General features: G+C 33.4%; 1 pseudogene; it reads right to left on the reverse strand.

Moving 5' to 3' along the window:
- Positions 1-464: 464 nt before the first annotated feature.
- On the reverse strand, positions 465-15,006 carry LOC132269900 (cucumisin-like; annotated as a pseudogene).
- Positions 15,007-15,300: the final 294 nt, after the last annotated feature.

Raw genomic sequence — 15,300 nt, forward strand, 5'->3', positions numbered from 1 at the left:
CAATAATTTTTTTTCGAAACGCGTTTACACAATTAAAAGGTGTCCACATATAAGTGTCAACAAATATCTCCCCAAAAAGACGTGAAAGGTCACAATTTTCCATTTTTTACCCGGTTCTTTTCATCTATCAAATTGGATTTCAATAAAGCAGACTGAGAACATAAATATTCCATAATGGGGATTATACCAATCCTTAGAAAGTTTGGTCGATTACATGTTGCCATTCTAATCTTATTTTCCGACTTGGGGCTTAGTCACAGTTTTTTTGATTGATCCTTTATGCTTTTCTACCTTTATATATACTTGGAAGCCAACTGGCTTGCTAGCTAGGAATAAAGGAGGCAATTTCTTCATTAATGTGATCCAGAACACACCATGGATCTCTTTTATTCCATTTTGAAGGAAACACGCTTATTTATACACAAGAGTTTATATATGGTTATGGTGCAACCATATATAAATTTTCAAGAGGAAGAATGTGCCACAATGGGGCTCCTTACATGATGCACACCATCAATCCAAACCAATGACCCGGAAAGTACATTCTTATCTATATATGTGGCTGTGACAATAACCACAAAGGACTGCGTCTGGCATAGTGAATTAAAAGTAAGGACTTTCGGCTCAACTTGGATCTCAAGTCCTGTAGGGGCTACCATAGTTGCCTTGTAAGTGGACACCGGTGAACCAACATTTGTGACGGTTCTGTGGAAGACACGGGTGATGGGGTCTTCAGTCTCAAAAGATAGAGCAAGGGAAGGATAATTTAGATCCCAAACGGTTCCATTGTTGGCTTTAGAACAACTGCTATTGTCTCCGGTGATAAGTCGCAATGACCTGGTGCTATAACCTTGCCCACACAAAAATTTCACATAGTCAAGCTCTCCGGCATCATATACTAAACCAGGTTTTGTAGCTTTTAATGGATCAATATGACTTGCCCCGCATGCAACTCAGCATCGGAGTTAGTGACACTGCTCATTGAACGAGCTACATAGAACAAAAGAAGCAGAGGCTAGCTCGTTAATTAGCTATCTACAAATTAATAAAAGTCTTGACTAATCTTTTCTTTCTTTTTCGTTTGGGATTGCTTGCTAATGCTAATATCATACATTTCGGAGAAATTACAAGTTATGTAATTAGTAGTTGTCATAAAAGCAGACTTAATAGCAGTAGGAGACCATTCAGGATTAAAAGATTTCATGTAGGCAGCTATTCCAATTGCATGTGGACAAGCCATAGATGTGCTAGAGATTATATTGAATGGAACTATTCTTTTGTCTCCCTCTATTCCCGTCACGGTGGTGCCTTGTGACCATGCAGCAAGAATTTCCACTCCAAGAGCAGTTAAGTCAAGCTGCACAAGGACAAAGTATTGCAATTTAAAACCAAACCATATATATAAGTGTGTACGTATGGATATATGTATAAGATACCTTGAGAATGCCCTTTGTAATTGGGTTTGGTCCTCTTGATGAAAATGAAATTACATATGGAGCCAATCTGTCAGTAGCCTTGTCACTCCTCTTTTAGTTGCAGTTGGCGAACTGTAGATTTAGTTTTATCCAAACTGTTAAATGTATGTGCTGTGATTAATAAAGTATATATTAATACACACACATATATATAGTCTTGCAATCTATGTACCGTGTTGATTTTATGTAGTTGAAAACATCATTCCTTTTCAAGTAGGAGGAAGGCAAAGGGAAAGTTCTTGCATAATCTTTGAAGCCTTCACCGGTCATTATGATACCTTTAGCACCCGCGTTGAGTGGTTCTGATCCGCTAGTCATTGAATCCCATAGAACGATTGTGCCTTCCACTAAGGTTTGATCCAATGAGCCTAGGGCTTTACATTTCCTGCATTTCATTTTCACTTTTTATGCATTTTCCAATCCTCAATATTCTTTGATGTAACTAAACGATCCAGCTCCATTTTCATCCTCAGGAAAAAAAAAAATCCCAAATTTCGGTATATTTGCTTACCTGGATACGGATCCATCAAAACCAGCTCGAGTATTTGGTACGTCCCCGGCATAAACTAGAGGGTATTGCTGGTTGAGCTTGAAAGTGTTTACAGAGACTCCCTGCATGTAAAAGGAGTTTAAAAATATATAACAAATCACATTTGAAAGACAGCCCAAAAAGACGGTATGACCTAGGGGGTGCCGAGCAACTCGATTCGAGTTCCAAAATTTTACTAGAGTGGAGTAGGTAAGGTACTTAAGACCGTGGAAAGGGATTAGGTTTAACCTTTGGACAAATGTTTTAGTAATTTGAGGAACTCGAAAAACCCAAAATATATATAAGGATAGTTTATAACTCTTAAATTTATTATTAGATTATTTCTAGTATCATCAATCATGAATTCATCATTTGATATCATATTATTGCTATAAAGTTACAGTACACATAAGTTAGTTGATTTTTGTCACACCTTTGAAAGGTTTAGCCAATTGAACATTTTATTTAATGTATATTTGTTAGTAAGTTTTTAAAATTTGGGATGACCCAATAAACCCAAAAAAACTCATGAAAACCGTGCAATATGTGTAATACCCCTAATTTCAAAAGGATAGTCTCGGTATTGTTTTAATTGAATTTTAATTATTTATTTGATTTCTTGGTTAATTGTTTACTTATTTAATTAATTTAATCATTTATGTGTTAATTGAATTATTTGTTTATATAAAATTGTGTGCTAAAACGTGTATTTGATTTCTTTGTTTAAATAAAATTTTGTGTGATGATGTGTATTTGTTTAGGAATTTAATTATTTTATTTTATTCTTATTTTTATATATTTTTTTTAAGAAATTGAATATGGATAGTAGTAATGGACCAACTAATTGGGTCCCATAGACTACTTAGATAAGGGGTTTAATGGGTATAGATAATTACCAATAGATAGTTGTATATGTAGATATAATAAATAAATAAATAAATATATATAAGGAAAGTCCTTTAGTAATAGTCTGGTGTATATTTATATATTATATATATAAAAAAAGAATATACATAGATGATATGTAACATATATTTTAGTATATATATATATATATATATATATATATATATAAAAGGAAAGTCCTTTAGTAATAGTTTGATGTATTTATATATATATATATATATATATAGATATATATATATAAAAGAATATACATAGATGATACGTAACATATATTTTAGTTACCTTTTTAGTATTTAAATTTTATTTTATTTTTTATTATTTTCTCTGTTAAGTTGACTTGGATTGGGAAAAGGATTAGATTATTTTATTTAGCCTATAAATATATAATTATAGGTTAGAAAAGGGAGTTAGGAAATAATCACGTAATATATTTTAGAGAGAGAGAAAAAAAAAAAAAAGGAAGAGAAAGAGGAAAAAGGAGGTTAGGGTTTTTTATCAAATCCCTGAAGGCAAGTTTTAATTCTTCTCTTCTCATTTGATTCGTACCCTATGCATGCTAGATTAATTATAGGTTCTTTAAATAAATTAATTGGATCTAACTACATGAATTGATTTTATGTGGGTTAATAATGGATTTGTAATGAATTTTCATGTCTTGATAAATAGATACATATATTTTGGTTATGATGTTTCAAAGTGCGTTTATATAATGTTCAATTCTTAATGGGATAATTCTAAAATATAAATTGATTCATAGAATAATTAACAATGGTGAAAGGAAAAAAAATAATAAATAAATAAATAAAGAATTTTTGATGCCTCAATTTGTGTACCTGTTGTGAGCGAAGTCAAAATTTGTGATTCTTTATAAAATTGGCACGCCGAACGAGGAAGCAACAATATGATGGGTAAGTTTTTTGCTCTAGGATTCTAAGGATTTAAATTGTAAATAAATGAGTTTGTTTCCTTTATGAATGGTGCACGCTGAACGAGGAAAGAAAAATGCTATGCATGCCACACATGCAACTAAGCGCATCAGAATGTTGATTGTAGTTTGTAATTGAAATTTTATTTATTTTATTGATTTGTCTTCACAAGGCACATACCACACGAGGAGGGAAAAACAGTATGTGACAAACTGTTATATGGGTCATGAATGAATCTGTTATATAAGAAAATTTTGTTTTTGTTTTAAATAAATTTTTATATTAATTCGATTGATTGATGGGTCTATATTAAATATTTAATTAATTTAAATAGATTCAGTAAGAATTGAAATGCATGATTTAAGTTTACATGCTAAGTATAGAATTTAATTAATTTTAATAGGATAAATTAATTAGATATTGTTGGATTAAATTATTTTAATCAATTGCTTAGATTTAAATTAATTTAATCAGAACATGGAAATGTATAATTTAGTTGAGATGCATGTTAGTTTCTTGTGATGTAAATTAAATGCATGCTACTTAGAATTGATATTTTTGCTTAAGCAAATGCAAATGATGTGTATATGATTTATATTATGTTTATTTGGATTATTAGATGTAAATATCATTTACATTATTCTTGAATTGAAAACTTTTATTTGGTTATGATACGGATTAACGCACCATTATGGGATGGGGGCATATTAGGAATGGATTAACCTAAGAGTTAAGTCCTACCTATTTTTAATAAGGGAACGGATTAACCATAGTGTTAAGTCCTACTTATTTGTGTCAGGTTAACGGAATAGTTGGATGACATATTATTAAAATAATAATTATATAGGTTATTTTGATGGTTGGATAGGAAGGATTTTACATATATAATTATATGCCATGATATGAGCTTAAGTCTCAGGATCAGTGGTTAAGGTGCGTATATTGCCAGTGATGTGTAGCTAGATATAATGTAGTTGTGTACCCTAGTACATCTAGGTACTCATGCCCACTATATGTGCGTTTTGTATGTCGCCTACTATTCAGGTTGAGATAACTCTATAGTCTAGTGAGGTTCCTTTAGTGTGTGTATATCTATATATGGATTATTTAGTTATTGTTGAATTAATTAGGATGTGTACGTGTATCGGGTCTCTGTTTGGGATGTAGTAGATTAGAACTTGTTCGTGAGCCTGACCCACCATTATTTTTCAGGTGTTCGTCAGTTCCAGTCTTAGGGATTGTTCGTGCCGAGAAGAGACAGTCATTCACTCTTCTGACTCTACGTTGAACTCTTCTGTAAAATAAGAGTTACGCGGGGCGCGGAAACAGTTGATTTTAATTGTGATTAACTCCTTCAATGACCTAGATCTGATTATTAGGTCAACTTACTTAATTTATGATTGATTAAATTATATGATCAATTAAACATCCACAATCATAAATATAAATACTGAAAAGTAAAGCAAGTTAAGTTTAGAGAGATTGTACCAGGATTTTTAGCGAGGAAATCCCAGTTGATAAAATACGTTAACTGTTATGGGTAAAACCTCATGGACTATGCAGTCCAAAGTAAACCAATCCACTATGTTTGAAACAAAGTATACCGAACTTTAACTCTAGCTCACACCCTGTCGTTCTACACCACACCAACCGCTGATGATCCTCTGGCTTTGCGACTCCCCGTCCAACAGCAACTTGATCTCAAGCTTACACTTGATATTTGTAGAAGAGTAGTAGGTAGATCAGACAGCACTCCACGAATGCTCCAACCTTTTCAAAGTGTGATAACGCTTACTTCTGTTCTTCAAGATCTGAACTCGATTGTAGAAGAATTAAATCCTGTTTCTCATCTGGAATATCTGAATCTCCAGTATAGCTCCGATTCCGATGAGATAGAGAACAACACCACTGAATCACTCATGAATATATGTGTATGCTTTCATAAATAAATTCAGAATAATCAGATTTGATTTTATGAATTTTCTCTCTCTAGAAGGCTTTCTCAAAATATAGAATTGATTTTCCTTCCAGCCATCCTCAACCAATGTATATGATAAGGTTTATATAGAGTTTTGAAAGTCCTAATCCCTCAGAAAATATGATAAATTTCGTGCATAGGGCTTAAAAGGAAACTAGGATAAAAAAGGAAACATCAGAAGAAGGAAACTGGAAACCTGATGCATCTAGGACTTCTTGAACCGGTTCAGTAATCTTGAATCGGTTCAAGATGGACAGTAAGGAATCCCACGGATTCTCTGAATTGGTTCAGCCCTCTTGAACCTGTTTAAGATGGTCAGTCTTGAAATTTTAGCATTCTGATGATATTGAACCTGTTCGACAGATCTTGAACCAATTCAAGATAGACAGAATGTAAAAACTTGTTCCGAACCTTTCAAAACCCTTTCTAAATGTTCTCACTACCTCTCAAAACTTCTTATAGCATTGTTCTCATCATCTCAGAGTGTAGTATATCATGAACACTTGACCTTCTTCAAAGCTGCATCCGATCTTTAATCTTTGAAATTTCGTACTGAAAAATACAGAACGTAAAAACTTGATCGGACATGTTTTGACATCAAAATTAGCCAATTACAAAATATATCTCACAATCTCCCCCTTTGGCAATTTCGTGACAAAACCCTAAAAATAATTCAACAATCTACCCAAGTAGGAAAATAAATTACAACGATTGTTAAAGGAAATAACATGCGGACATTTTCTTGAACCTCATGAAGCTTCAACACATATAGCAACCTGTAATCTGCACATTAGCACAAACACAACTACCCGTGAAGCTTTATCAAGAAAATAAATACAAGCATAAAATAGCAAACAGTTAATAATGCTTGAATGTCAATGCACTGAATAATAGTTCTCCCCCTCAATGCAAAAAGTTCTCTCCCCCTCAATGATAAGTATCAGGAAACTCTCCCCCTTTTTGGCACAAATTGATAAGGGTCGGAAGGAAGAAAAATCCTAGAATTAGGAAGTAACCAACCATATAAATCTTGTAAATTAAAACCAATGAGAATGTAGACTCCACAAGATTATAGGTATCAACAGAAATAACCAAGATCAATTCTTTAAGTTCCACAAACTTAGTAAGTGTAGTAAAATCACCACCAAGTTCTAAAAACAATGATTTGTCAATTGTTCAGATTTCAGATAATAAATCAATGATATCACATATCCTTAGAAATCAAACAATCAACATGTGCAAAAGACTTTTTTTTTTTTTTTTCTTTTTTTTTCTTTTTTTTTTTTTGCACATTGGCGGCTTTCACGCTTATGGGCAACCAGCTCTTTCCCTTATTCCCATTTGTTTCGAGTCAAGGTAGCTTTCGGACAATTCCCAAAGGTAGCTTTTTTCACCTCACTTTTTTTCAAAAATAACAAATATTTGTCTTTCTTTTTCAAAAATTGTTTCATTCTAAGTTATTTTTCAATTTTCTTTTTCTTTTCACTCTTTTGGTCTAAAACACATAAATCAAGTTTAAACCCCAAGACAATGATCAATCATATCAACATTATCTTCAACCAAAACAACGAAATCTCAAGCAAATGTATTATCAATGATTCATTTACTATACGAAATAAGTAAGCGAAACCAATTTCATCAAATCATAGCCATTGTATGCTTTCTACAGATAATCCATGTGTTATTAAACTCCTTGTGTTCAACATACTCAATCAATATGGTTTGCTTAACTTCCTAAAAACATAATCTAAACACTCAAGATATGCATAAAAATCCTTTCTAGACTATGTCTTTGCAATGCATCTAATCAAGACAACAAACACCAATAGCTTTCCTAAAATAGGAGAACTTAGGAGCATCTAATGGTTTAGTAAGAATATCAGCCAAATTTTGATCAGTATGCACTTTTTCTAAAAACACGACATTTTGTTCAACAAGTTCCCTAAGAAAGTAATGTTGAATGTCAATGTGTTTAGTCCTAGAATGCAAAACTGGATTCTTTGAAATATTTATTGTACTAATATTATCACAAAAGATAGAAATAGTACCTTGATCAACTCCATAATCCAGAAGCATCTGTTTCATCCAAAGCAATTGTGTGCAATAATTTCCAGTAGCAATGTATTTAGCCTCACAAGATGATAAAGATATGTAATTTTGCTTCTTGTTGTACCATGAAACAAAATTTGTACCAACATAGAAACAACCACCGGAAGTACTCTTTCTATCATCCTTGTTTCCAGCCCAATCAAAATCAGTATAGCCTGCAATCTCAGACTTAGACTCGGAAGAATAACGCAATCCATAATTCAATGTACTATTGACATAACGAATAATATGCTTGACTGCAAGGATGTGTTGTTCTCTAGGATCAGCTTGATACCTAGCACAAACACCTACACTAAATGAAATATCTAGCCTAGTTGTTGCCAAATGCAATAAGCTACCAATCATACTCCTATACAAGAAATGATCAACCTTGTTAAGATCAGAGTCTCTATCCAATTTGGATGAAGTACTCATAGTAGTTTGAATATACTTTGAATCTTTCATACCAAACTTTTTAACTAGCTCCTTTGTATATTTTGATTGAGATATGAAAATCCCATCATCAAGTTGTTTCACTTGGAGACCTAAAAAGAAAGTTAGTTCACCAACCATGCTCATTTCAAAAGTATTACTCATATCTTTAGAAAAATTATGAACAAGGTTATCACAAGTAGCACCAAAAACAATATCATCCACATATATTTGAGCAACAAGAAAATCTTTTCCTTTCCTGAAAATAAACAACGTTTTATCCGCTCCTCCTCTTCTGAAGCCCTTGTGCAATAGATAAGAAGTCAACTTCTCATAACATGCTCTAGGTGCTTGCTTTAAACCATAAAGAGCCTTTTTAAGATGAAAAACAAAATCAGGATTATGTGGATCAATAAAACCTTTCGGTTGTGCTACATAAACTTCTTCCTGCAAAATACCATTAAGAAAAGCACTTTTAACATCCATTTGAAACAATTTGAATTTAAAGTGGCATGCAAGAGCAAAAAGAAGTCGAATAGATTCAAGTCTAACAACAGGTGCGAAAGTCTCATCAAAATCAATTCCTTCAACTTGAGGGTATCCTTGTGCAACTAAGCTAGCTTTATTCCTCATCACAAGACTATGTTCATCAAGTTTATTTTTAAAGATCCATTTGGTCCCTATGATATTAACATCACTAGGTTGAGGCACTAATTCCCAAACATCATTATTCACAAATTGAAGCAATTATTCTTGCATAGCCATAAGCCAATCAGAATTTTGAAGAGCTTCATCAACATTCTTAGGTTCAAATTGAGCCATATGACATGAGTGAACTATATCATCTACAATGCATGAGTGTCCTACATCATCACGGACTGTACTCCTAGTACCATGCTTATTCCAAGGACCTATCACATTATCAATTGGATGACTCAATCTAACTCTAGAACTACTAGATGTGGGAATATCTAGAGACGGTGCAGGAACTCCTATAGGTTCATCAGTGATAACCTCTAATTCCTCATCCTTATCTTCTTTAACCTCTTCACCTTCTCCACCTAAATCCTCACCTCTTTCTTCTTCTTGAATAGCAGGTACTTTCCTTTCTCCTGCAATTTCAAAATTAGTTTCTTCTTCATCAAGTTGAGAAGAGGTTATCTTAGATTTTGTATCATCAAATACAATATTTATAGACTCCATGACCACTTTGGTTCTAAGATTAAAAATCCTATAAGCGCGACTAATTTGTGAATAACTCAAAAATACACCTTCATCACTTTTAAAGTCAAATTTTCCCAAGTGTTCCCTATCTCTAAGGATATAACATTTACTTCCAAAGACTCGAAAGTATTTAACAGTGGGCTTTCTATCATACCACAATTCATATGAAGTCTTGTTAGTTCCAGGCCTAAGATAAACTCTATTTAGGATATGACAAGTAGTACGTACCGATTCAGCCCAAAAGTGACTAGCAATCTTATTCTCCTGAAGCATAGTACGAGCCATACCTGCAATTATCCTATTTTTTCTTTCCACTACACTATTCTATTGTGGTGTTTTAGGTGCTGAAAATTCATGCTTAATGCCATTTTTATCACAATATTCAATAAACTCCTTAGGTTCGAATTCACCTTCATTGTCGCTTCTAATCCGATTAATTCGATATCCCTTCTCATTTTGAATAAGTTTGTAAATAGACCTGAAATTCACAAAAGTATCAGATTTTTCTCTCAAATATGCAACAAAAGTAAACCTAGAAAAATCATCAACCATAACAAGCAAATATCTTTTTCCTCCAATGCTATCAGATGTTATGCGACTCATCAAATCCATATGAATCAACTCTAAAGGTCGAGAAGTGACTTTATAAATAAGTCTCTTATGTGACACTCTAGTTTGTTTTCCTAACTAACATGGACCACATATTTCATTCTTAGGCATCTTCAATTTAGGCAAACCTCGAACAAGATCATTGTTAGACAAATTCACTAAATCATTATAATTCACATGTCCAAGTCTTTTATGCCATACAATAGCCTCATCAGTAACTGCAGAAAAATACATAAGTGAAGGATCTGAAAACACAACATAACAATTATCAGAAGTTCTAGTTCATTTCAAGATGCATTTACCTTTTTCATTAGTTACAAAACACCCTTATTGAGTAAAATTGACTTGAAACTTCTCATCACATATTTGACTAATACTCAACAGATTAACAACTAAACCTTTAACATATAGAACATTTTTTAACTCCCCAATTCTTGAAAATTTGATCTTACATTTACCACTTACAATAGAAGCCTTACCATCACCAAAAGTAATAGTACCAACTGAGCATTCCTTAAATGTGGTAAATAATGTTCTATCCCCTGTCATATGCCTAGAGCAACCACTATCAAAGTACCAACCACATGGACCAAGTACTCTAAGTGCAGTGTGCATAGCAAGGCAATTAAAATTCTCTTTCTTTATCCAAACAATTTTAGATTCATTATGCAATGATTTCCCTATTGTTCTAGGCAAAGTGTCTCAAGGCTCAAAAATCCTAATCCTCTTTTCCTCAATTTTGAACTCTCTAGATTTTTCAAATTCTTTCCTAGTTCAATTTTTCTTTTCTGACACTTGTACTTGATATGCCCTTTTTAACCACAAAAATGACATGTTGAAATAAGTTTAGGAGAATTAAAAACAACATATGGTTTGGTTTCAACTTTCACAAAAATATCTTTTAATTTCTTAAAATACAGATCCTTTGAAATTGATGCCAAATCTTTGTTACTCATAACATTCCCAACCACACCTTTTAACTTATCTATTTTGCAAGTGTCAATATCAATTTTCTGAAACCACTGTTTTGATTTAACAAATTCACTACTCAAATTATCAATTTTAAGTTCTAGTGATTTATTAAACAAATTTACCTTTTTAAGTTCATTTTCCAGAAAATCAATCTTATGAAGAAGATTCAAATTCTTACGGCCAATTTCTTCCAAACTCTTATTAGAGACAAAAACTTCTAACTTATAAATATCTCTATCAAGTTCAGCAAGATTCAATTTCTCCAACAAATTTTCAAAATCCTTTTTAAATTTTGACCATTCACTTTACATGCTTGTGACAGAATAAAAAACAGGTCATAAAAGCAACACATCAACAACAGATGAATTTTCAGACATGATGCAAAAATCAACAATTAATCAACAACTATGATCTACTCTGTATATCGCGTAACCCTCTCTGATACCAAATTGTAAAACAAGAGTTACGCGGGGTGCGGAAACAGCTGATTTTAATTGTGATTAACTACTTTAATGACCTAGATCTGATTATTAGGTCAACTTGCTTAATTTATGATTGATTAAATTGTATGATCAATTAATCATCCACAATCATAAATATAAATACTGAAAAGTAAAGCAAGTTAAGTTTAGAGAAATTGCACCAGGATTTTTAGTGAGAAAACCCTAGTTGATAAAATACGTCAACTGTTATGGGAAAAACCTTGTGGACTATGCAGTCCAAAGTAAACCAATCCACTATGTTTGAAACAAAGTATACCGAACTTTGACTTTGGCTCACACCCTATCGTTCTACACCATACCAACCGCTGACGATCCTCTGGCTTTGCGACTCCCCGTCCAATAGCAACTTGATCTCAGGCTTACACTTGATATTTGTAGAAGAGTAGCAGGTAGATCAGATAGCACTCCACGAATGCTCGATTGTAGAATAATTAAATCCTGTTTCTCATCTGGAATATTTGAATCTTCAGTATAGCTCCGATTCCGATGAGATAGAGAACAACACCACTGAATCACTCATGAATATATGTGTATGCTCTTATAAATAAATTCAGAATAATCAGATTTGATTTTCTAAATTTTCTCTCTCTAAAAGGCTTTCTCAAAATATAGAATTGATTTTCCCTCCAGCCATCTTCCACCAATGTATATGACAAGGTTTATATAGAGTTTTGAAAGTCCTAATCCCTCAGAAAATATGATAAATTTCGTGCATAAGGCTTAGAAGGAAACTAGGATAAAAAAGGAAACATCAGAAGAAGGAAACTGGAAACCTGATACATCTAAGACTTCTTGAACCGGTTCAGCCATCTTGAACTTGTTCAAGATGGACAGTAAGGAATCCGACGGATTCTCTGAACCAGTTCAGCCTTCTTGAACCGGTTCAAGATGGTCAGTCTTGAAATTTTAGCATTCTGATGATGTTGAACATGTTCGAGAGATCTTGAACCAGTTCAAGATGGACAGAATGTAAAAACTTGTTCGATCCGAACCTTTCAAAACTCTTCCTAAATGTTCTCACTACCTCTCAAAACTTATTATAGCGTTGTTCTCATCGTCTCGGAGTGTAGTATATCATGAACACTTGACCTTCTTCAAAGCCGCATCCGATCTTTAATCTTTAAAATTTCGTTCTGAAAAATACAGAATGTAAAAACTTGATCGGACTTGTTTTGACATTGAAATTAGCCAATTACAAAATATATCTCACATCTTCTTCATGTTTTACTTATTAGTTTTATTTCAATTCAGTTTTTCAGTTAAGATATTATTAGGGGTTTACAGTATGGATTCCCGAGTTGTAGTTTAATTAATTTAATCAGAGGATTGGAGAATTTTATTATTAAATTTTTAATTATTATTTATTTGAGGATTTGTAAATAAGGATTTATTATTTAATTCCCTTCAGTTTATTATTTATTTATTATTCTTTTTATATTCAAATGCTTGTTTAAATATTAATGGTTTGATATCTCTTTTATTCCATGCTCGGATTTGATTACCCGTGGCTCTAGAATCGAGGGATATCACAATATAATACGGAATGAGACATGATAAATTTTTTGGGATTTGAGCTTGGTGTGAGCTAAGGTATTAGAACATTGGATTTGGCGTGGGCTATCTCCTTGGCCGCCCAAGTCCCACCCCTAGCTAGTACGACCCATGGATTTGGATGGCATATATCATGAATATTATGTCAACAATCTATAAATAGCTATAGAAGAGGACATGATTGGTCACGTGATAAGACATATGGTTGCCCAACTGCATCATTGTCACAAAACATTGTCTATGGTGCTAGCAGCCACTGAGAGAGACCATGGTGCGTAATTTCCGATGGTTTCAGAAGCAGGACCCGAATTACCAGCAGAAAAGGATGTGAGTATTCCGTTCTGCATAGCATGGAAAGCTCTAATGGCACTAGGATTTTCAAAGTAATCCCTGGGGGGTTTCTTCTTATTACTAGGTCCAATCGACATTGATATTATATCAACTACATCAGCAATTGCATCTTCAAATGCTGCAAGGATATTGGCGTCTGAACAACCATCAGACCAACAAATCTTGTACACAGCAATGTGAGCCGAGGGAACACCTCCCCGAGCTGTACTCATGCCCAGGTCTAATAAGCTTGCGCCACTGACTAAGCGCCCTGCTGCTATAGACGCAACGTGTGTTCCATGACCATCTATATCTCTTGGTGAAGCATAATCTTCTGCAGGGATTGGTCTTCCTGTATGGTAGTATTCAGCTCCAATAATTTTACTGCAAAGTATTCAAAATTTCAGTGGCAGCACAAGCAATTAATTATATTTCCATTAATTTAAATTTTAGTGGTATGTACTTGTTGCAAGTGAAATTTGTTGAGGGTTGGCAAAAGCCACTCCATTTGCTTGGAGGCGGACCAAATCCTGTGTCATCTAAACTCTCAGATTCAGGCCAAATCCCAGTGTCAAACACTCCGATAATGATATCACGTTCAACTTTGAACCTTTTTGGAACTCGTTGATGGAAGCCCACGAAGTCCCACGACTTTGTTGTGTGGAGTTCCGTCTTTTCATTAGGGAACACAGACACTACTCCTTCCATGCCTGAAATTATTATTTAAAAAAAAAAAATTATATTTAAAGCAGAGTCAAGAGATTGAGGACAAACAAATCATGGGATAGATTAAGTAATTAATTGAAATTATAAATTAATTAATAGCCCATCAGCAATTTTCTCCTTCTCTTCCTTTGTCAGCTTTGCTACAAACCCATTAAAGCTCGTCGTGTAGCTATACAGTAAAGATTCTGATGCCCGCATACTGTTCGATTCATGCAGTAAAGAAGGAAGTTAATTAATTTAAATTTCTTGGTTTCTATATACATTTTCTCTTCTTTTAAATATACATATGGCATGATAGTAGACATGCAGTGTCATCTTACTGGACGTTTTAGCATATATATATATATATATATATATATATAGTTTTCTTCTTGGATTTACGTGCTTATTATGCTGGGTCTTATATATATAAGAGAGATTTAGGTGTCCATTTTGGTACTAAGCATGTGGACAATTTTACACCTCAAAATTAATTAAATTCATCTGTTCATGAAACCTTGAAATTGAAATGTCAATTAATTCTAAACCTTTAAATTGACAACCACATGCACAGTCTGCTTAGCCTGTGCAGATTACCGAGAAACACTTGAGATCATATTATTATTACCTTTTGATATGTTAATATATATATGGTACATATATACTATAAACACATATATACAAGTATATGTAGTGACCTTCCAACAACTTCTTGTAGCATGCTTGTGTGAAGGAATGATGAAGAGATATCACCTTTGGGACGGTCACCCATGTACACAATGTACTCCTGCAGCAGCCACAAAATGATCAGTTCTAACTAAGTCTATCACCAACTTCTTGTAGCATGCTTGTGTGAAGGAATGATGAAGAGATATCACCTTTGGGACGGTCACCCATGTACACAATGTACTCCTGCAGCAGCCACAAAATGATCAGTTCTAACTAAGTCTATCACCACTGATGTTTCTAAACCAAGATCAAATAATTGATTTCCATGTAAGATTATTTATTTAATTGTGGCCCATATAATTTGGACATGTGACATATTACTTGGTGGGTAAGTAAATAGATA

Source organism: Cornus florida, unplaced genomic scaffold (genome assembly GCF_030987335.1).
Source record: "Cornus florida cultivar Cherokee Brave unplaced genomic scaffold, ASM3098733v1 CherokeeBrave_3.0.0_Hap2_Chr08, whole genome shotgun sequence".
NCBI classification, from domain to species: domain Eukaryota; kingdom Viridiplantae; phylum Streptophyta; class Magnoliopsida; order Cornales; family Cornaceae; genus Cornus; species Cornus florida.